Genomic DNA, 22,764 nt, shown 5'->3' with positions numbered 1-22,764 from the left:
CTAAACTAATAGTTTTCTTGTTGAGACCTAAAGAGTCAGCATATTTCCCTGAGTGACATTCTTTTGTTCAGGTTCAACAATTCCTTTTTTAGTCTCTAAATTTAAAATCTATGTTTGCAGCCTTATTGGGGTATAATTGACATACATTTTTAAGTGTAAAGGTATACACTGTGTTTATTTAATACACTTATATATTGCAAAATGATTACCACCTAGTGTTAGCTAACATCTCCGTTACTTTACATAACTATCTTTTTTTTTTTTTTATGGTAAGACATTTATCAATCTACTCTCATAGTAACTTGCAATTGGGAATATGGCATTAGCTATAGTCATCACGGTGTGCATTAGATGCCCAGAACACACTCAACTTATAAAACAGGTTGCACACTTTGACCACTACTCCGCACACACACCCTAGTCTTGATAACCAGCAGTCTATGATTTGTTTCTATGAATTTGACTTGTTTAGATTCCACATATAATTATTATACAGTATTTGTCTTTCTCTGACATATTTCACCAAGCATAATGCCTTTAACTTTCATGCAACTTGTAGCAAATGGTAGGATTTTCTTTTTCCTCATGGCAGAATAAGGTTCCATTGTACGTGCATTTATTTGTGTGTATGTGTATGTATCAAATTCTTTGTTAATATATCCAAAGATATACAGTAAAGTTATTTCCCTACCTTGGCTATTGTAAATAAAACTGCAATATACATGGAAGGGCATATATCTCTTTAACACCATGTTTCATTTATTTATTGCTTTTACTTATAAATGAGATTATTGGGTCCTATGGCAGCTTTATTTTTAAGTTTTGAGAAAATGACATACTATTTTCCATAGTGGTTGCACAAATTTAAATTCCCACATCACAGCACACAAGGGTTCTCTTTTCCCCACATCTTTACCGATACCTGTATAGCTTGTCTTTTTTATGACAGCCATTCTAACAAGTGGAGGTGCTATCTCATTGTGGTTTTGATTTGCATTTCCCTGATGCTTAGGATTGTCCCACATATTTTCGTATACCTGCTGGCCATTTGTATGTCCAATTTAGAAAAAAAATCTATTCACTTTTTCTGCCCATATTTCCCACTTATTTATTTAATTTTTGGTGCTTGTGATTTTGATTTTATGTGCAAAATAATGTTGCTAAGCCTAATGTAAAAGCGGTTTCCCCATGTTTTCTTCTAGGTGTTTCATGAATCACATTTAGGTCTTGACTCCATTTTGAATTAATTTTTGTGTGGTGAAAAGTAGGGGTCTAGTTTCATTGTTTCACTAGTGAATATCCAGTTTCCCAGCACCATTTATTTTATTGCCTTTGGGGATTTCCTTGTAAGGCACTTTTCTTTTCAGTGCTGCTTTAAAATTTTTTTCTTTCTCTTTGATTTTAGACAGTTTTAATTATAATTTGTATAGACATACTGGTTTCAGGTTAGGATTTTTTTTGGATTACCTATTGGTTTCATGTATTTTGTTGTCCAGATCTCTCCCCAGGGTTGGGAATTTCCCAGCCACTCTTTCTTTAAGTGAGCTTTCTATCCATTTCTCCCTCTCTTCTTCTTAGACTCCAGTGATACATACATCATTTCCATGATGGTTTTCCATAAGTTTCACAGATTGTCTTCATTCCTTTCTTTTCTTTTTAATAATTGCTCTTTTGGTTGGGTAAATTTATTACTAGATCTTTCATATAACTCATTAATTCTTTCTTCTTGTTCAAGTCTGGTATAACTCCCTGTTGAATTCTTCAGTTCAGTCATTGTATTCTTCATTTTGTTCTTATTGTTTTTCTGATATTGTTAAAGTGTTCATCTGTGTGCTCTTATAGCTTTCTGATTAGGTTTAAAGTAATTATTTTGAATTTTTTATCTAGCAATTGCTGTATCTCCATTTCTTTGAAGTCAGTGACAGACTTTTTTCCCCAGTATTCCTTTAGTGGAGTCATTTTCCCCTCATTATTTTTTATCTTTGCTATCTTCCATAGTTTTCTGTTACCTTCTCCGTACTTTTTGGACTGACTTCAATAAGGGAAGCCTTTCAACTGAAGAGGGTGGGTATGCAGGGACATGGCTCTGACCGCAGGTCTGGTGCTGCAGTCTGCACCATGCGTGGGGTATGTGATACCTCTTCAGCCCAAGCTATTAGGGTCCATAGCATTGACAACTGTGTAGTTTTAGCAAGTAATGTGGGAAGTGTGCAGTGATTGCACAGACTGATGGGTCCTAGGCATCTCTTCCAATACAAGTGGCTAGGAATCAGGGCAAACAGAATTGGTGACCAGAGCTAGCGGTGTGCACACACTCAGATGCAGGTACTGTATAGTGATGGGGGCTGGTTTTTAGGCAAACAGCAAGTGCTGTGCCAGGGCCACCTGCAGGTGCAGAGGTTCTGGCTGTCAGCATGCTGCCCAGTGGTTTCCCACTCTTCTTTTAAGTATGCACTCTGCGATGAGGCTGTTGATGGGTATCAGACTGGAGGTATGCAGTAGGAGGGGCTTAGCACAGGTGGGCATGGCAGTGCTGGCCAATCACAGAAAGCAGGTCTGGATGGGAGCCCGTGAGCAGCTGCAGGAATCCTGGTTGTTGGCTCTGCACTGCAGTGGAGGCTGATGATGAGTATTAGGCTGGTGGGATTCAGATGCACAGCTGGAGGGGCTAACCCTGAGTACAGCACAGCTGTGATGATCAGCCTCAAGTGTGGAGGCCAGCATCTTGGATTTGCAGGGCCACAGAGGCCTGAGCAAACGCTGCTGCTTTGTTGCAGGGGTAGTGAGGTACTCAAGTGGCCAGCTTCTGATCCCAGGATAGCCCAGAGGCCTGGGACAGCTGCTGGTTTGATTCCTGAGATCCTGGGGGGCAAGGTTGGGAGGAGAGATTGGGGAGACTCAGGCAGCTGGCATCAGTGGCCCAAATAACTATGGGGCAAAATGGGTGAAGTCTGCAGGGGGTTCACAGTGGCTGTGTTGGCTGTTGGTTTCGTCAGTGGGGAAATCTGCTGAATTTGTCTGTAGAGCAGGCTTATGTGAACAGTCACTCCTAGTGCATGTGTGCTGATAAGAGTTTCTGTTTTTCTTATTCCTCCTCCTATACATTTCAGCTGCATTGGTCTGGGTGGGGCAAATTCTAGAAGACTTTCATGCAGTACCTTGAACTGGCTGGGGAAGCTGGTAATTCACCCAACACTGCCTATCCTGGTGAGGGAGACTTTCTCTGGCTGAGGAGTTCCTTTGTGATGTTGAAAGAAGCCAGCTTGGCGGGAGATGGGGGGATGCAGGCCAAAATGCAGTTATCATCCTAATTTTCTTAGGCAATTATTCTCAGATGTCTTATTTCTATTATGAGGCTAAAATTTCCAAAGTGAACTCTGGAAGTTTTGTTTGAGGGTAGCTATCCAATCATTGATCTTCGCAGGAGGGATAGGAGGCTGATTTATTTATGTCCCCATGTTGGTCTTCCTCTGCATTTCTTATTCCCATAGAACTGGAAGCTCTCCATGTCTGTTTTCTTGTGAACTAGAATTTCACCCACCACATTTACCTGTACACAGGTTAGCATTTGTTCAAATTTTATACCAAGATACTGCTGGATTTAATATTCAAAATTGTGCTTCAAGAATGTAAACATTTTAGAAGAGTAATTCCTAACTGGAAACTTGACAAACAGGCCTTTGTAACTAAAGTAGATAATAATTATGACTTTTTTTCCTCTGGTTGAGGTTGGTTATATGTCTAGGGTGCAGAAGGTTGTTATTTTGAAATGAATTAAATATTTATGAAAATATTTCTACCCCTTTAACAAGAATGAAGTATCTATTGTCATGTATACCAATAGCACATCATAAAGCCTTAGGAAGATATATATATATATATTTATGTGTGTGTGTGTGTGTGTGTGTGTATAATACTTTAAAGACATTGAAAAGTTATTATAAGATTATCCATTTGAAACTCCTTTCTTTGTAAATATCAGGTAATCAGTCAACCACATTGAAATGAAAGGTGTTTTACTACTTAGTTTTCTTATTCAGTAAACACATAAGGACACTCATTTATGTTCACTTAAAATCACTTCTCAATTGACAACCATAAAATTGTAACTTTCTCTAACAGGCAAAGAATTTGATATCCACATCTCAAAAGTAATGACTGTTATATATCTTATTCAGCTGACTGGTGGGTCAAATGGGTCCTATCTGGTATCTTAAAAAAATAGCTTTTTGCTTGATGATAAATGGTAGCTTCAAAGAAAAAAAATCCATCAATAAACTTCAAACTTTAGCTAATCCTTCTAAATGTACACTTTTTGGTTGGATTCTAATAATGCCTAAACATTTTACATACTTTAGATGTGCAATAAGTAGAGATAGTAGGTACTTAGATAAGAGAAAAGATGATAGATAACATAGATAGATAGATAATGGATAGATATGATAGATAGACAGATGACAAGTGATCAAAGTTAAATATTTTGAAGGAAGTATCTTCCCCAATAGGCACTGACTTAGGGAAACTTAGGGGAATATTCCAGATGATTGAAGACTGACATAGGCATTACTCATGAAAGAACCACATATTTCAGAAAGAGGGGGAAATAAAGACTGCTGCTAATGATTTCAAAATCACCATAGCATTAAATATAATAATCCCATGAATACAGTACTTTCTTGGAATAAGATAGAGGTTATCTCATTAGTGTTATTAACAATCCACATTTTATAGACACATTAAATGAAGTTCATGGAAGTTGGGGTCCTTCTTCCAATGTCCCACAGAAACAACACATTATGATAGGATTTTGATGCATGTTTGTTTTGTTTTTTAACTCCAAAGCCTGGGAGTTCTTTCCAATGTTCTAAGATGCAAGATTCACAAGGGAATCAAATCCTGGAGAGTTGAAAGGTAGGGATAAAAATCAGTGTAGAGCAGAAAGGATATAGATGCAGCATAAGCTATTTGGGAGTGTGAAAAGCAGACAGATGTCCTGATATTATCTAGAAAGTTCAGAGTTTGAGCTTGTCTTTTAAAAGACTGATGTGAGTACATTGGTTCAGAGCTGGGTTGGATAATAATTGCAGTAAAACAAAAACTTGTTTTCGATGATTCTCTAAGTAGTTGAGCATCAGGAAGAAAAGGTGGCATTGATATCTGCATTTCTGCCAAAATGCTTCTCCCTTTTTTAGTTACGTTATGACAGAGCGAATGTAAAGCTATGGATCATATGCTTTAGCTAAAATAGCTATTATAGCAATTGTCTGTCCCTGAAACATATTTAATTAGTCACATTGTATTTTCTCAATATTGTTTTTCTTTTTTAAACAGAGGAGGAAAACGTATTCTCTCTCTACCTGTTTGAGTTCTTAGCTGAAACCTTCTGTAATGAAACACAGATTAGCAAGAGAAAAGTGAACAAAAGTTTATTAACGTGTATACCTCAGGTACACATCGAAGATGTCCAGGAAAATTGAGTAACTCCCTATTTGTCCAGGCCACCATCTTAAATGTCACCTTCAGCTGAGACAAAAGACAGATGTTGCGACAGGAGGGAGTGGCAGTTGTGAGAGATTACCAGGGAAAGCATGGTAAAGGAGGATCGAGTTTGTTATGCAGATGTAAGTCACCTTCTCTGTTCATCAGATTCTGTTATGAGTTACCGTAGTCATCTTTTTCCTTCTGGCACAGAGCGAGAGCGAGAGCTAGAGAGACCCTTACAGACAGGAATTTTCTTTATGAATGTAAGGCTCCTTACAAAGGATGACCTCTATCTGCAATTTCTCAAAATGATCCTTATCCAGAAAAGCACATTCTGAGGCTGCATATTCTGCTACTCTTCACTTTCTTCCCATTTCTCAAAAACATTCAAGGCCATATCTACAATGGATTCTAAATAATCTTCCTGCCTAGCATGTTAAACTCTAAGTTTTTCTCCAGCATTAATTTTTACATGTGGTCTTTAAATCAGCTTTCTCACTGTCCACTTACCATTTAGCTTCTCAACTCAGAAAGCTGAAAGAGGTACCAGGCTCATCCTATTAGGGTTAAGATACAATGCTCTCCTAAGTAATGTTTGAAAATATATATTATTTAGTTTATCATGCTTTCCTGCTAATGGCTCCTCAGTTTACACAGCTAAGGTCTCTAGCAGATCTCATTTTCAAGAAGAACTATGCTGTATTCTGGTTGTCTCTGGTCTTTAGCTACTGGTCATTATTCTCAGTTTTGATAAAGAAAAAGTAGTCTTTGAATATGACTCTTAAACATATTTTAAACTTGGCAGTATCTAAGTTACAATGTCTTATGCTATGTCATCTATCTTTGAATGTTTAAGTATTTCTTTTTAGTGCTAATATCAATTTAAATTTAACTTGCTTTAAATAATGCTCAAAAAATTGAGTTGTACTTTTGCAATAATATGAAATTTTTCATTTTGAAATTAAATTTAAAAATGATCATTGATTTCATATTGTGTAGAAGACACAGGATAAAATCTTACTCAAATCCTGTAGGATTCTTCTAATCTCTTTGAACACACTGGCTTTTTTCTTTTCTTAATTCCCACAAATTGCTTTTCACATTTCCTATTTTCTTTGTTTTATGGCTCAAAATTATAACTCCAACTATGCTAAGAAAATCTGGCATTGTTAACATTAACATATGCTTGTATCAGAAACATAAAATGTATATTTTGGTTCCTTAGTAACATAAATAGTTGTCAAATGTGAAAAAAAAATGCACATTTCCAAAATGTATAATATGATTTCTAATTTATTTAAAAATGAAATTGCCAGTTTGGCTCAGTGATCAGAGCATGGGCTCCACAGACTGAAGAGTCCCAGGTTTGATTCCGGTCAAGGACACTTACCTGAATTCCAGGCTCAATCCTTGACCCTGGTGATGGCTCCTGCAGGGGGCAACCAATCAATAAGTATCTCTCTCATTGATGTTTTTTTCTCTCTCTGTCTTTTCCCCTCCCTTCCACTCTCACTAACAATCAATGGGGGGGGGGGGGGGGGAATATCCTTGGGTGAGGATTAATAAAACAAAACAAAAAAAGGGGGGGAATTGTAAAAAACAAAAACCTAAGTCATATAATGTATTTAGTACTTAAAATAAGAAAACTGCTTCCCAGTAGCTTCTTTTGGAACTCATAACCACATTTGTCTAAACTTCCACACCCTGCATCTTCAGTACACAGCATAAGTGGACTAATAGCGAGCTAACTATCAACTTACCTCATCCCAAGATTAGGCTCTCATCTTAAAAGCTGCAATAAATTCTCACATTTCCACACACAGCTTATCCTCAGTTTGCTGAATCAGCATTCTGGGCTATGCCAGCTATATTTCCAGAAATATGCATTTCTAAAGCAGTATTTCCAGATATGCTGAATCAGCTAGCTGAAGAACAAGGCAACACAGAGATGAGTCTGAGCCCAAGTCTATCAGTGGAGATAGTATTCAACCTGTACATAAAACATGCATATGGCAAGAATCTTTTAACCTAATACTAGTTACATGTACGTAAGTACTGTTCTTATAGTTGTTTTTTTTTTTAATTTGATTAGAGAAATTCTTACTACATGTCTATGAAAGACAAGCAAAGACAGGCTATAAAATCACAAAGTGTTTTTCATAATTCTCCAAATTTGATGCATTTAATGTGATTATAGGACTTTACAAAGTGATCTCTGCTGTTTTGTCCTATTTAAATCAACTTATATCTGTTATGCTACCATATCATTAAAATATATTTATTTGATTTGTCATATCAACTTCAGAAATTTATGGCTATTGATTGATAAGGCAACCACTTATAGGAACTTAAAGAGCTGATGATCATTCATGCTTATCTAAACTTATGGTTATAAAAAAATTAATATTGAGATGGTTATAGATAACAGTTTTGGAATTGTTTGTGAGCTGTATCAATTTCTGACTGCTGTCACTATAAAATAGCAAGTTGAAAGGCTTGATCATCAGATGTCCATCTCATGCCTGGTTCAATCCTCATCACCAAAATATAAACACAATAACACATTTACTAATTCATAATGGCTCAAATATTTTGCATTATAGGGGTGTCGAACTCAATCAGAGAAGGGGCCAAAATCTAAAATCCAGCCTAAATCGCGGGCCGAATGGTTTACTGAACAGTCATAAACTGACAATGTCATAAACTGACAGCAGAGTGCAGTGATGACAGCGCGGTGCGGGCCACATTGCAAAGCCTGGCGTGCTGGATTTGGCCCGCGGGCCTTGTGTTTGACACATGTGCATTAGTATGTTGTTTCCATTACAGAATCTCTTCAAAATTTCAAATTAATATGTTTAAAGAACTTCAAGAATCTTCAAAACAAGCATATTGTATACAATTTTTAAATTTTCTGGGCCAGTAAAAGAATCTTATATTGATTAAATAAGATCATACATTAAATGAGTTGATTTATCCAAGACCTAAATAATTTGTACTTATTTATTAATTTTACATAATTTGTAAAATAATTTATCCATCTAATGGAATTTTGTAATCATTCACAAAGATATGGAGATGGCCGAAACCGGTTTGGCTCAGTGGTAGAGCGTCGGTCTGCGGACTGAAAGGTCCCAGGTTCGATTCCGGTCAGGGGCATGTACGTTGGTTGCAGGCACATCCCCAGTAGGGGCTGTGCAAGAGGCAGCTGGTCGATGTTTCTCTCTCATCGACGTTTCTAGCTCTCTATCTCTCTCCCTTCCTCTCTGTAAAAAATCAATAAAATATATTTAAAAAAAAAAAAAAAAAAAAAAAAAAAGATATGGAGACGTAAATTCCATAAATGCAAAGGGTCAATTAAAGTCACACCAATCTTTTTTTTTTTTCCCAAATGTTCAAGCTCTATTTGTTAAATACTAATATTTATATCAAGTCTATTTGACTCTGCTGTTCCCTCTAGTTCCATTCCTCAGAATAAAAAATGATTTCTCAGAAATAATTTCGGCAATTATCCTCCTTCTACATCCTAATTTATAAAGAGCCAGGGTCCATAATGTACAAAATGATGCAACAGATGATCCAACACCAGGCTGCACATGCAGCAAGCTCAGGTGGGAGGGGTCTAGCGAACAGGCTGAACTGCTGACCTCTTGGGCCCTCCTGGGTTGCTGCCACAGATGCTGTGGCAACCCAACACTGACTGCTGCCAACAAGGTGGGTGCCATATGATTGGATGGGGGCCCCACCGGCACCCCAAATAAGGAGGCTCAGGCTACCTTCCTGGCAGCGGTGGGCAGGGCCTCCCTTTGTGAGGTGATCAATTGCGGAGCTCCCGGACTGGGAGAGGGTGCAGGCTAGGCTGAAGGAAATACAGGATTTTATGTTTTATGGCTCAAAATTATAACTCCAACTATGTGCACGAATTTAGAATAGGCCCATCGAGTGCACGAATTTTATTCGCTGGGCCTCTAGTGTATGTATAACTTATTAAAGCACCCCATTCCATTCCAACGCCACCTTATTTGATTGTGTTGGGTCCCTTCCGTATAGATTTCTTGCTAAAGGAGGTGGTGGACCAAACAGAAGTTACAGAAACGCTGCCATCTTGAAGCTCAGTATGTGTAAGCGTATCTAAATCTGTATCCAAAGAACTTCAGGGTATTTAAATAAATCTTGATTTTCAGTTTTCTTTTAACAGTTTGTCAAACCAAATCTTATGAATAACAACATATTAAGTAGATAAAAATGAAATAATGAAAGACTGAAGGGCAGGAAGAGGCGTGAATGCTTGATGCTCCCAGCCACTAATCTCCTGGGTCTTGAGGCACTTGTACCAAGTCCTAGGCTAACTCAGCACAGTGTGAGACACTAAAACAGAGACTCCCTGAAGTCTCTTTTAGTTCCAGCACTGTAATTGCAATTATTAGAGTTTTTTTTTGTAATTTCTGAATTTAATCTAAATTATATACTAACTTTTATTGTTTAAAATGTGGCTATCAATAAAATACATTTAGCATACAGCACCATGACATTTTTTCTTCCTCTTTAGACTTGAAGATACTTTTATGTTTTCTTCTTTTTATCTTCTTTTTTCCATCACCATTTATCCCTTCTATGCCCTCTCCCACCTCCACCCACCCCTCCCCACCACAATCACCACTGTTGTCCATGTCTATGAGTTCTTTTTTTTCTTCTTCTTTGCTCAATCCGTACACCACCCCAGCAAACGCATCCCACCCTCACGCTCTCTCCACGCACAACAGAGCTGTCTGCCTGCTTTCTATCTACGAGTCTGTCTCTATTTTGCTTGGTAGTTTAGTTTGTTCATTAAATTCCACATATGAGTGAACTTATATGGTACTTGTTTTTCTGTAACTGGTGTATTCTACTTAGCATAATGTTCTCCAAGTCCATCCATGCAGTTGCAAAGGATAACATTTCCTTCCTTTTTATGGCCAAGGAGTATCCCATTATAAAAAAAACAACAACAACAAAAAACACACACACACACAAAAAAAACAACCGCCACAGCTATTTTATCCACTCAGGGGCAGATGGGCTGTTTCCAAAACTTGGCTATTTTAAACTATACTGCAATGAGCATAGGAGTACATATAGTTTTTTTTTAAATTAGTGCTTTGGATTCCTTAGGACACATTCCCAGAACTGGAATTGTGGGGTCATGAGACAGCTCCTTTTAAACTATGTGAGGAAACTCTGACTGCTTTCCACAGTGGCTGCACTAATCTAGTCCCACCAGCAGTGCATGATTGTTCCCGTTCCTCCACATCTTCACTAGCACTTGTTGGTGTGAGACTTTCTTTTATAAGGCAGTTTGTTTTCAAACTTTTAAATTTAGGTCTATGCTTCCTCCTAATTAACAGTTCTACATCTTTATCTTTATTGAACAAAATAAAAGTGAAGAAATGGTTTCCTAAGCACCAGTATAATAAGTGAAGGGAACAGAGTTCTAATATTAGAATTTGCTTCTTAAAAAAAATTTACCTGTGTTTTCTTAACACAAAAGAGAGGGGGGAAAGTAGCTCTAAAAGAAAAACACTCTTATTGTGTATGTTTAACTGATTCAAATTTGACTTTGTCTATACTTCTTAATTAATGAAAAAATGAGAAACCCTACATAATGCACTAAGGCAAGAATTACAATCTTTTTCTGTGAAGTGCCAGATAGACGCCCTTTCAGACCAGAGGGTCTCTATTGCAACACCCCAGCCCTGCCATCGTAGCACCAAGACAGCCATAGACAACACATACATGAACAGCCAATATTCTGTTGCAACACAATTAACAAAGGAAGGAATCGATGGGTTTGGACAGTGGCCTGTAGTTTGGCAATTTTTGCTCTTAAGCGAAAAAAAAGGCAGCTACCATTCATTGTGCATCTACTATACAACAGCTGTTGCATTCCAGAATATAAAATTAATGTGAACATTTAAAAATAAAAAAATAAAAAAACACCACAAATTTTTTTTTAAAAAATTTGACAGTCAATCAATCCTTTGGCTAGCTATTGTATGGATTAAACTGGTAGCCAGTGTGTGATTTGAAATGTTACAAGTTTGAAGGGGGCAGTTCTGAAGGAGGCCCTGGGGGACACAGCACAGCACAGCACCCACAACAGGAAACTGCAGAACAAATCTGTCCTTAATGGAGTCAACAGGAAATGGAACTTCAGGAAATGGAATACAGGGTAAATGCGATCTGGAGAAGGAAACATTTTGAATTGCTAAATTTTTATTTAAAAGCTGAAATATGACTTCAACCACTCTTTCTATTACAGTAACAGAATTTCAGCTTACTAGCAGCCCTGCCTTACTTATCCATAGGCACATTTATTGATAGTTTTTAAAAGCCTTAACAGCAAATGCTCTAACTTTTATGGTTATGGAAGGAATACTTGTAGTTGAATCCAGAAACTCTGCTTTATAAATTCAGTTTTTGCAAAGCTTCCTGTTACAATATCCTTGTCCTCTCTGCTTTTGCAATCTTGCCCTGTATAGTCAAACACCATGCACCTTGCAGTGCCATCAAGTGACATGTAAAATCCCTTCAATCCTTCAGGAAAAAAAAACATAAATGATTTAACATTTCTGAAATAACAGCACTTTGTATCATAAATTGTCCAAAGCAATGACATTTTTGGTAATAGTTGAGTTTATGTCCAGTCTCATTTAAAGAAAAGTGGATATTTATAACATAGTTTGAAAAATACAGCCTGAACATTAGTTTAGCATCAGAGATCTGTGTCATCTCTAGAAATTTAATCTGAGGAACTTTAAAAGCCCTGGGGATATAATTTTAAAGATTCTAAAGTTTAAAACCAGGAAAAAACTGAAAACAAACAATATCCTATAAAATCTAAAAGTGAGACAAACAAACCAAAGGGCACCAAATGCTTGAGAATTCTGAAGAACACTGGGCCCAAAGCATCTCCGCCTCTGCATGTGTCTGTGGCGTCTTTCTTTTCTCAATAGAGGAGCAGTTCACTTGAACATGGGATTCCTAACTTGAAAACAATCACGTCTAGTAAAAATATAAAAGTAACACCTCACCACACTGCCTAAAATATGAAACCTCCCTTTCTCTCTGCCGTTCTCTACCTGCACACTCTATACTTTCCTTATTTCTTTATTTTTTTTCCATAGCACTCTATCATATACTTAGAGGTTTGTTTGGTTTTTCTAGCTGTTTTACTAAAATGCATGTTCCATGGACATTTTGGATGTTACTGATTTCCATCTTTATTTTCCCAGCACAGATGTGGGAGATACTGAGGTCCTGATGATGTAATTTATAAAAACCCTCCCTTCTTACACTCTAGGGCACATATGTCAAACACAAGGCCCGCGGGCCAAATCCAGCCCGCCAGGCCTTGCAATGTGGCCCGCACCGCGCTGTCATCACTGCACTCCGCTGTCAGTTTATGACATTGTCAGTTTATGACTGTTCAGTAAACCATTCGGCCCGCGATTTAGGCTGGATTTTAGATTTTGGCCCCTTCTCTGATTGAGTTCGACACCCCTACTCTAGGGGAAGGCTTTCCAACTCCAGCACTGTCAACGTCCGGGCTGGCTGGTCTGTACTTGCAGGATGTGCAGCAGCACCCCTAGTGTCTTCTCACCAGGTGCCTGTCCACCCACTCTCAGTGGTGACACCAGAGGTTGCCAAATGTGCCCTGGGGAGAAAACAGGGCTGTAGAGGATTTAGTTGAAACAATTTAGTTGAAAATTATTAAGAATTTCTTTATACCTGAATTCTGAAGCAGTGAAGAGCAAAAAAGGATCAGAGAAAAGATCAGACTGAGACTAATACACTCACACCACAGGTAAGTGGGCTTGCTACTCCTTGATGCAAGATTAAGCAGGTTTAACCACTCTGACACGAACAGTCCTGGATACACAGCCCTCCATCCCGGGGGCCAGCCCGCACTGCCCTGAGTTCCACATAGGAGATTGCTGGGTCACAGGAATAGATGAGAACACATCTTCTTGGCAGGTTGGCAGATACAAAGAAAATTAAAGGCAGAGACTCACAGGCTCGGTCTCTCCAGCCTCAGGAAGGAATAAAAAGTGCAAGATGCAAGGGTCCACTCCATGTGCTGTATTCTTTCTGTTCCCTTCATTCCACTCTCCACCCCATTCCAACCCATTCTGTTCCCTTCAGTTCCACTCTCCACCCCATTCTGTTCCCTTCAGTTCCACTCTCCACCCCATTCCACCCCATTCTGTTCCCTTCAGTTCCACTCTCCACCCCATTCCATCCCATTCTGTTCCCTTCAGTTTCACCCTCCACCCCATTCTGTTCCCTTCAGTTCCACTCTCCACCCCATTCCATCCCATTCTGTTCCCTTCAGTTTCACTCTCCACCCCATTCTGTTCCCTTCAGTTCCACTCTCCACCCCATTCCATCCCATTCTGTTCCCTTCAGTTTCACTCTCCACCCCATTCTGTTCCCTTCAGTTCCACTCTCCACCCCATTCCATCCCATTCTGTTCCCTTCAGTTTCACCCTCCACCCCATTCTGTTCCCTTCAGTTCCACTCTCCACCCCATTCCATCCCATTCTGTTCCCTTCAGTTTCACTCTCCACCCCATTCTGTTCCCTTCATTCCACTCTCTACCCCATTCCAACCCATCTGTTCCCTTCATTCCACTCTCCACCCCTTTCCACCCCATTCTGTTCCATTCAGTTCCACTCTCCACCCCATTCCATACCATTCTGTTCCATTCATTCCACTCTCCCTGTCGGGCAGCCCACCTCTGTGCCAGAGAGACAATTCTCTGGGATCTCCTGGTAAAGTTCCTTCCCATTGGACCTTTAGACCACGAGTTAGTGTAGTTTCCTTGTTGTTAGTGCTGGGGTGTTTTGATAACTTTTTTGAGAGAGAGAAAGAGAGAGAGAGAGAGAGAGAGAGAGAGAGAGAGAGAGAGAGAGAGAGAGAGAGAGAGGAGAGAGAGAGAAACATTGATGTGAGGAGGAGAAACACCAATCAGTTGCCTTTATTACACGCCCTGACTGGGGACCAAACTCCCAACTTGTGTGTATGCCCTGACCAGGAATCAAACCCACAACCTTTTGGTGCACTGAATGATGCTCCAACCAACTGAGCCACTGAGCAGCCAGGGCATGTTTTATTATTTTTGTTGGTTTCGCTTTACCACCCCACCCCTGTTTTCTTGCACCCACCTTTTGTTAAATCTTTAATTTTAGAAGGATTTCAAAAGTATAGGTAATTTTAAAACTTTCTATGAGAAATCTTATGATCTTTCATATAAATTCACCAATTTATCATTTTATTATTATATTTGTCTTAGCATATTCATACTACATATGAATATATATTTATAAAATTATTTTTTATAAACCATTTCCCATAATACTTTAATGTGTCTTCTTTCTAAAAAACATTGTCTTTCACATAACTATATTAAATTTAGGAAATTTAGCATTGAAACAATGGTCTTCAGAGTGAGTTGCGCTCAGACCCCTCTGAGGAACACAGCCCTGAGGGGCAGGGTGTTCTTTGCAGCAGCTGTTTTACTCTAGGACAAGCTCTATTGCAGAATAACATATTGGATTTATTCTTAGGTTTCAAACCCACTTGCAAATGTGCTGTTAGCTCATGGGGACCATGAGTAATGTCGATAATAATAGTAATAAAAGCATAATATGCTAATTAGATCAGAAGTCCTTCCTTCTGGACAAAGCTGCAGCAGGTGGGAGACAGGGCCAAGGCCCTTGCACAAATTTTGCGTATCAGGCCTGTATTATGCATATAAAAGTGATATCCCCAGAAGTCCTTCGGTTATTCATATTTTCTTTCTGAGCTTTGCAGGTAGTGCCTAAGAGAAGAGTGTCCTCATTCATTCAATTTTCATTAAGTTTCTGCTCCATGCAGAACCATTAGAAAGGGCAAGAGGGAGAATGAAAGAAATAGAAAAATAACCCTATGAGTTCTAAACTTAAATGGTATGAGGGTTTTCATTTTCCCTCTGAAACTTAAGAATGAATATAACTTAAATTTAAAAATTCAAAATGTTTTATTGGACAAATACCAGCACAGACTTCTGCTGTTTCAAAAGCCTTGCTTGACGGCAGACATCAAAAACTAATCACGAAACACTTTTCCTATTCCAATCGTGATCTCAGAAGTTTTCACAATACAATAAACTAAGAAGTTATTATCAACTGATCAAAGCAGACATCCAGAATAAAACAATTCTCCCATCTCTGATGTAGATCCGAATAAGCAGTGTACTGTGAAAATCATTTGAAGGCTCCAGGTATGAATGAGGTACAAAACCCCAGCCAGATCAGCCTGTAGACTGTTGATTCTGTAGAAAGAATCACCCAAAGCAGGATTAGACCAGCAACTTCAGAAAATATGACCAAAAATATTTTTACTCATGTACCAGGCAGCTTTTGTCTCTCACATCAGGGACAATCTGTCACAAGATTGCCTTTACTCTAAGGCCCTGAAGCAGGATCTGGAAAGGTGCATAGCCTATAAAGGACATGATAATGACCTTACTCACCAGACTTACTACACAGTGGGTAGAAGAGAGTCCCCAAGTAATATGCAAAATAACCCAGTCAAAACAGAGATGTAAATCATATCAGAACTCTAAGTCACTCAGCTGAAACAACAAAAGTCACTAAGAGGAAGCAGAGTCCCTAACAGTAATATCTGAGCCACGGTAAAGAATTTTAACTACCAATAAGTTTCATGTGAAAGCAAATGAAGTTTGTTTGTTTTCCCCCATTTTCCTATGTAGGCAGATGTCACCAGATCAGAGGCTGATTAACATTCCAGAGCTGACTAATCAACAGAGACTAACTCAAGAGATCTTGGATTTCCCCACGGGGTAGCACGATTCCATCAGGCTTACGTGGGTGAACAGAAGGAGAACATTTTTATAGGCTTCGCCTCAGGACACTCAAAGGAAAATCACATTTCACTGTGGTAATTGCATTTGCAACACAGAAAACAAAAGAAAAGAATGTGACAGGTTGCACATGAAGCAATCTTGCTACCTATAATGTTCTTGTCCTCAAGGTAAAATCTAACTAGTCATGCAAATTTCTTACACTTCTCACTTGGAAACACACACACACACACACACACACACACACACACAAAACCTATATATATTTAAAGTCCCTGAATTAAAAATAAAAATGACAGAAACAAGAAGGAACAGTTTTTGAAACAACAGCATAGTCACGTTCCCAGTGAAAAATGCTATAACTGGTACTAGAATAGCATGTAGGCTATTGAATGAGGGCCTTTCCTCCTCAGGAAAAGTGAGTTTATGGTTGTGAGTACATGAAACAGAGTTTATTCTTGCAGCCCCGACTTCATCCAGAAGGTCATCCGGTCTAATTAGCATTTTATGCTTTTATTATTATAGATTACAATTATTACCACCTGTGGTAGAAATATACCAAATTTACTTTTTTTTGGTAATTCTCAAGATATCATAAATATTTTTATTCTTTTAATAAATGTTTGTAGGAAGTTAGATTTTTAACTGCTTTAATATTAAAAATTGATGGATTCTAAGCAATGGTCAACTGATAAACTGGTTCTCAAAAACAAAAAAAAATAGCCTTTATTTGTAGTTTTCTTCAGATTACTGTAATTATAACCCTCCCTTCATGGCCAATGTCACGTCACTACATCAGAAATTTGCAAGACATGCACAGTCGGGTTTCACTCTGGCTCTAGGTCAATTAAATAGTAGCCAATTATTGGAATGGCCAATTCACTAAATTACAGACTCAGCAAATGATTAACTCATCAAATAGTAAATATGTTAAATAATTGATATACAAGATGGCAAATTTATTAAAAGCCAATTTTCCAGAAGGTAAGTTGCTAAATAAATAAATAAATAAATATGCCATGTAATCAATTTACAAATGACATTGCTTACAAAACATATCAAATATCTTAAAGAGAAATTAGGACAAATCTGTGGACATTGTGTTTTTAGGGGCAAAACAAGAAAAGCTTAAAATATAAAGAAAGATAGGCACTTGCACATATGGGAAAACCCATTGGAATATAAAATATGCTATCTGGAATATGAAACACACATGATCCTGACATTAAACCAAACTAGACTCAGAACTATGTAGCTAAAATGCTGAGTGGCAATGAATAATTAAACTTTGAAAAGATATCCTAATCAATTTGGCAATCGATTAATTTGCTATTTTAATCAACAAGCAAATCGATTTTCAGTGAATTATCTTTACTTATTTTTATCATTCTTATCATATTTGTGTTTTACATCTGACTATCCTAAAACACAGAAACTATGAATAATAACAAATTTAGTGATTTTTAAAATATATTCTTTTTTAATTATTTAAATTTATATTGAGAGGTAGAGAGAGTGAGAGGTAGAGAGAGAGATTTATTGTTTTACTCACTGAGGTCTTGATATAAGCTTTCAGCCCTTTTTAAGGTCTATTGTTAAATAATTTGTGTCTAATTATTGGTTTACTGTCCACTTAGAACTATCTAGCATGATTTAACTTAGATTAATCATTCTGAACACAATTATTAGATATAGTCTGTCTAATCTCTACCCCCTAATTCCCTGTCAGTGGTCATCTGTAGCTTTTCTGTAATACAGATTTATGCTTTCTTCTACTTGCAATCTTAAACACACCCCTCAGCTCAACACATACACTGTACTTCCTTCTCAGCTTAATTAGGTTAAAAAGTATCTTAGAAGAGTACATACTGAGAGATCTGAAACAAACTTCAGCATGTCATTTAATTTAAATTGGATTTTATTAGTGGTGAAACTACATTCCAAATAAGTGAAGTGATTTACAGAAAGTCATAGGGAAGTGAACGTATTCATTAGTATTTCACTATGGATAGAATATTTATGCTCATCATTTTTTAGAGCTACACTCATATAAAAAATAAATGAGCTTTGTTTCTTTATCCTCTTGAATCTTGCTCCAATTTGTTACTTGATCTGACAAATAGACTAAGAAAGGAGTTGTGTTGTATAAGTTCTAGAGCCTAGGATTCACAGGCCTTTCAGATTCTGCCGTTTCCCTTGTGTAAGGTTGCCTTGAGCACACCAGGTAAGAAAGGCCACTTACCCAGCTGGAGGATGAGAGACCACGGGAAGGAGAATCGGGACCAGCACCAACTTCCCAACATAGCCGCGGGGACATCCTGGCCATTCCAGACCAGCTGAATGAGGCAGCATGGAATGAGCCCAGGCGAAGCAGCAAAGTAACTTATCAACTAATCTTTGGAATTGTGGGAATTAATAGATTCCCATTTTTTTAAGTCACTATTTTGAGCTGGTGCCGTACATAGCAGTTAACTGATTTCCCAACATAAGGACATTTCAGGTGGCCTATAAAAATGTGTACACATTTTCAAAAGCAAGGCAAACAAATTAGAATATCAAGATGAAGAAAACAGTAAAGGTAGTAAGAAAAAAAGGATGTGTATAGGTAGAGAAAAATATAACAGTGGCCTAAACAAAAGCATATGAGCTACTCAAGAGAAGTCAGAGGCACCTGAGAGATGCCATTCCATGAAGAAGGGATACTTCTCATGAATGTTGGGAAACCATTCTTCCTGGGGTTCTCACATTTCTTTGTGTTTTACCATAAGGGGCACTGCCTTTGTATTGGACTATCCTTTCAAAACTATTTATATAGTGAAGAACTTTGGAAGATAGAGGCAATATTCTCTTAGAGGAACAAAGGAATGCTTGCTTACAGTGAGTACAAATATCCAGTTTCCTTAAATGCAGGTTTCTATTTCTGTAAGACAACCCACACTGTGTGCAGGAATCATCAGCTCCTCTGAACTGAGGCTGAGGAAACCAGTATCAAACATGCTGATGCTGGGTGCTTGCTGTCCTGTGAGTAATAAAGTCATTTGTCTCTGACCCAGGAATCTTGTGTCATCTCTAAGTATCCATGAAACTCCAGCAGGCTAACTCTTGTTAGCTTGTAAAAAGAAAATAAAGCTAAAATATTTTGTAGTTTTAACAATGAGATCTTCTAAGTCCTGGCTGGGTGTTTGGTTGGGTTGGTTACAGCATTTTCCTGATTTGTCAAGGTTTCAGGTTTGATGCTCAATCAGGGCACAAACAAGAAGCAACCAATGAATGCATAAATAAGTGGAACAGCCCTGACTGGTTTGGCTCAGTGGATAGAGCTTTGGCCTGTGGACTGAAAGGTCCCAGGTTTGATTCTGGTCAAGGGCATGTACCTTGGTTGCAGGCACATCCCCAGTGGAAGGTGTGCAGGAGGCAGCTGATCGGTGTTTCTTTCTCATTGATGTTTCTAGCTCTCTATTCATCTCTATTCCTCTCCCTTCCTCTCTGTAAAAATAAATAAATAAATAAATAAATTATTAATTAAAATAAATATATATATATTTTAAATAAGTGGGACAACAAATCTCTCTCTCTCTCTCTCTCTCTCTCTCCCTCAAGTTAAAAAAAAACACACAAAATGAATCCAAATAAACATACAATGAAGTCTTCCAAAACATCCTATCTAATAAAGAGCTAATATGCTAATTAGACCACATGGCAAACAACCTTCTGGAATGACCAGTGGGCGGGGCTGTGGGGCAGTGAGGCAGCTGGGGCCACTAGGCAGCTGGGCTGTGAGGGCCAAGCCTCTTGCACGATTTTATGCACTGGGGCTTCTAGTATTTATAAGGAGCACCAAACTTGTTTGCCTTGGGAAGTGAGTTTGTGTGTCATCCATTAGTTGTTTGCCTTGGGAAGTGTGTTTGTGTGTCATCCATTATTAAGAAAAGGGGGAGAAAATAATATACATTACTGAACTCCATAGTTTTATGTTTTATTATGCATAGTAGAAAATGTAATGATAAATACTTACCAAAATGCTAATAAATGGTAATAGTTTAATTCATTATCCCTTTCACGCTTTGTAATTTGTAATAAGAGAAAATGCCTTAATCCAAATAATAAACAACCCATGGGTAACTGCAGGATTAAGCAAATGAATGAGAAAATATTTTATGGCAGAGATTTCATATTTCCCACAGTTCACATGCTTCAGCCAGCTGTTTATCTCAGCTGCAATATGGTAAAAGTTAAGAACTTGGCTTTGACGTTAAAGAGACCAACTCCAATTGTGATTGCAGAGCTTCCTTGTGATTGTGCAACTTTGGGCAAGTGATATAGTTTTATTAGTTTCAGTTGCTTATCTTTGAAAAGGTGATAATTGTTAAATGTAATGACACAAATCTGACTGCATTATTTTAAGCATTAAAAAATGTGTGGTTTATTTTACATATTCAAATAACTCAATAAATGAAAGCTTCCATTATCATTTCACAACTAGGTATTACTGGTTCTTTTTGGCAAAAACATACAGAGGCCCATAGCTTCTGGTTTATCACAGATTACCAAAGGGGAGCACACAGAACATGTCTGTGGAGCACACAGTGACTTTGTAATTAGAGTCACTCCAGACGGACATGAATTCTGCCCTACACTCAGGCATCAAGGCAATGCCTAGCACATGGAAAACACTCGGTAAATATTTACTAAGTAAAATAGTAGGTAAATGGTCTGGATACTCTGGATTTTAATTCCAGGAGTTATGAGCAAAAATAAGAGGTGAGATTCAAATAAACCTATGGTGGATATCCGTGAATCCATGCCCCTATAACAGCCAAGGTGGCTCAAGGATGGCCTGGGGCACAAGAAAGTAGGCATTACCGCTGAGGTGAAAGTGCTGGCAGGGAATAGTATAGGCTGCAGCCCAATCAGAGGAAGGACCTTTCTGTAGCTCATCATTGCCAAAGGCCTGGGTTACGTATCTGTAGTAATGGGATGGAGGCCACAAGAGGAATTGGAATTCAGATGTCTCTTAGGTATGCCTGAACACAAAATAAAGACAGATCATAACTCAGAAATTAAAACGTTATTCTTTTTAAAAATATTTTTATTGTTTTTAGAGAAAGAGGAAAGGAGAGGGATAGAAACATGGATCAGCTGCCTCCAGCACACCCCCACATTGGGGATTGATCATGCATGTCGGGCATGTGCCCTGATTAGGAACTGAACCAGTGACCTCTTGGTTCATGGGTCGACACACTCAACCACTGAGCAACACCAGTTAGGCAAACTTTATTATTTTTTACAAAAGGAAAATAAATTGTATAATTGTATTTTTAATATTTTTGTTATGTTTAAGCAACATAAACTTATTTGGTTAAAAAATAATGGGGGGAAAATAGAAAGAGAGAGAGAGGAGAGAGGAGACAGAGAGAAATAGAGAGAGGAAGAAAGAGAAGAGGAGAGGAGAGGAGAGGAGAGGAGAAGAGAGGAGATTGGAGGGGAGGGGAAAAGAGGGGAGGGGAGGGGTGGAAAGGGGCCCCAAATAAAGAAAAAAAAATTAAGAGGAAAGAAGAAAATAAGTTATAAACTTCACCATCTTGAGGTAAAGTCTCTTAAGGATCAGTGAATTTTAAAGCCCAGAATGCCTATCTACTCAAAATCCTGTTTTTACAAATGAAGAAAGAGAAGCTGGGAGAGGCTGTTACTTTCACAAAGTCATATTCCAGCTCCCTCTCCATATATTGATGACTGAGGAATAACTGAAAGAAAAGTGTGCTTACCAGAAATGCAACCCCAGCTGCTGCCTGGGTCCCTCCTGTATGCTAATCAGCTAGCATTGATCCAAAACTGTTCAAGCCAAAAACATTTTCCAGAGCTGAGAGTCCCAGTGATTTTGACTTTTAAATATCAACGTTTAGAGTACCCTTTAGAGAACTTCACACAGGAGTAAAACCCTTCACATTTGGCACCTTCCGGGCAAGCGCGGTCTTCTTCGCAGAGCGCCAGCTCTGTGCTGCAGCACAGGCATCCCTGCCAGATCAAATGCAGCACAACGAGCAGAAAAAACACGTCTGGAAACACTCTTTTGTCCTAGTAAAATGGAGAAAAATCAGAACCAGGAAGTCATCAAGTGTATTTAATTTGGATCCAGTCATCATGTTTGGAAAGCCATGCTATTTGAAATCATATTGCCTCGGCTCTCAGATGATTCACAGGGTTTGTTGTCTAAATGTCTGGCAAATACTCCAGGCCATTGCTACTGGCATGCATGTCTAACAGATGTTAAAAATGAAAGGCTGACAGTTTTTACAGCATAATTAAATCTCTCCTTATTTCTCAAGTGCTATTTAATTTAATTTTAATCAAAAGTAATAACCATCCATACGTGCTGTAATAGC

General features: G+C 38.2%; 1 pseudogene across 1 annotated transcript in view; it reads right to left on the bottom strand.

Annotated features, from left to right (window-relative positions):
- Positions 1-22,471, bottom strand: part of LOC311626596 (large ribosomal subunit protein P1-like) — a 35,338-nt pseudogene extending 12,867 nt beyond the window's left edge. Inside the window, exon 1 of the transcript XR_014797064.1 lies at positions 22,147-22,471. The product of XR_014797064.1 is annotated as a large ribosomal subunit protein P1-like (transcript). The remainder of the gene's footprint in view (positions 1-22,146) is intronic.
- Between the last annotated feature and the right edge of the window lie 293 nt (positions 22,472-22,764).

Source organism: Pipistrellus hanaki (genome assembly GCF_964339955.1).
Source record: "Pipistrellus hanaki genome assembly, chromosome: 8".
Classification (NCBI taxonomy): domain Eukaryota; kingdom Metazoa; phylum Chordata; class Mammalia; order Chiroptera; family Vespertilionidae; genus Pipistrellus; species Pipistrellus hanaki.
The sequence above is the reverse complement of the archived record's forward strand: the minus strand, read 5'-3'. Positions and strand labels throughout refer to the sequence as shown.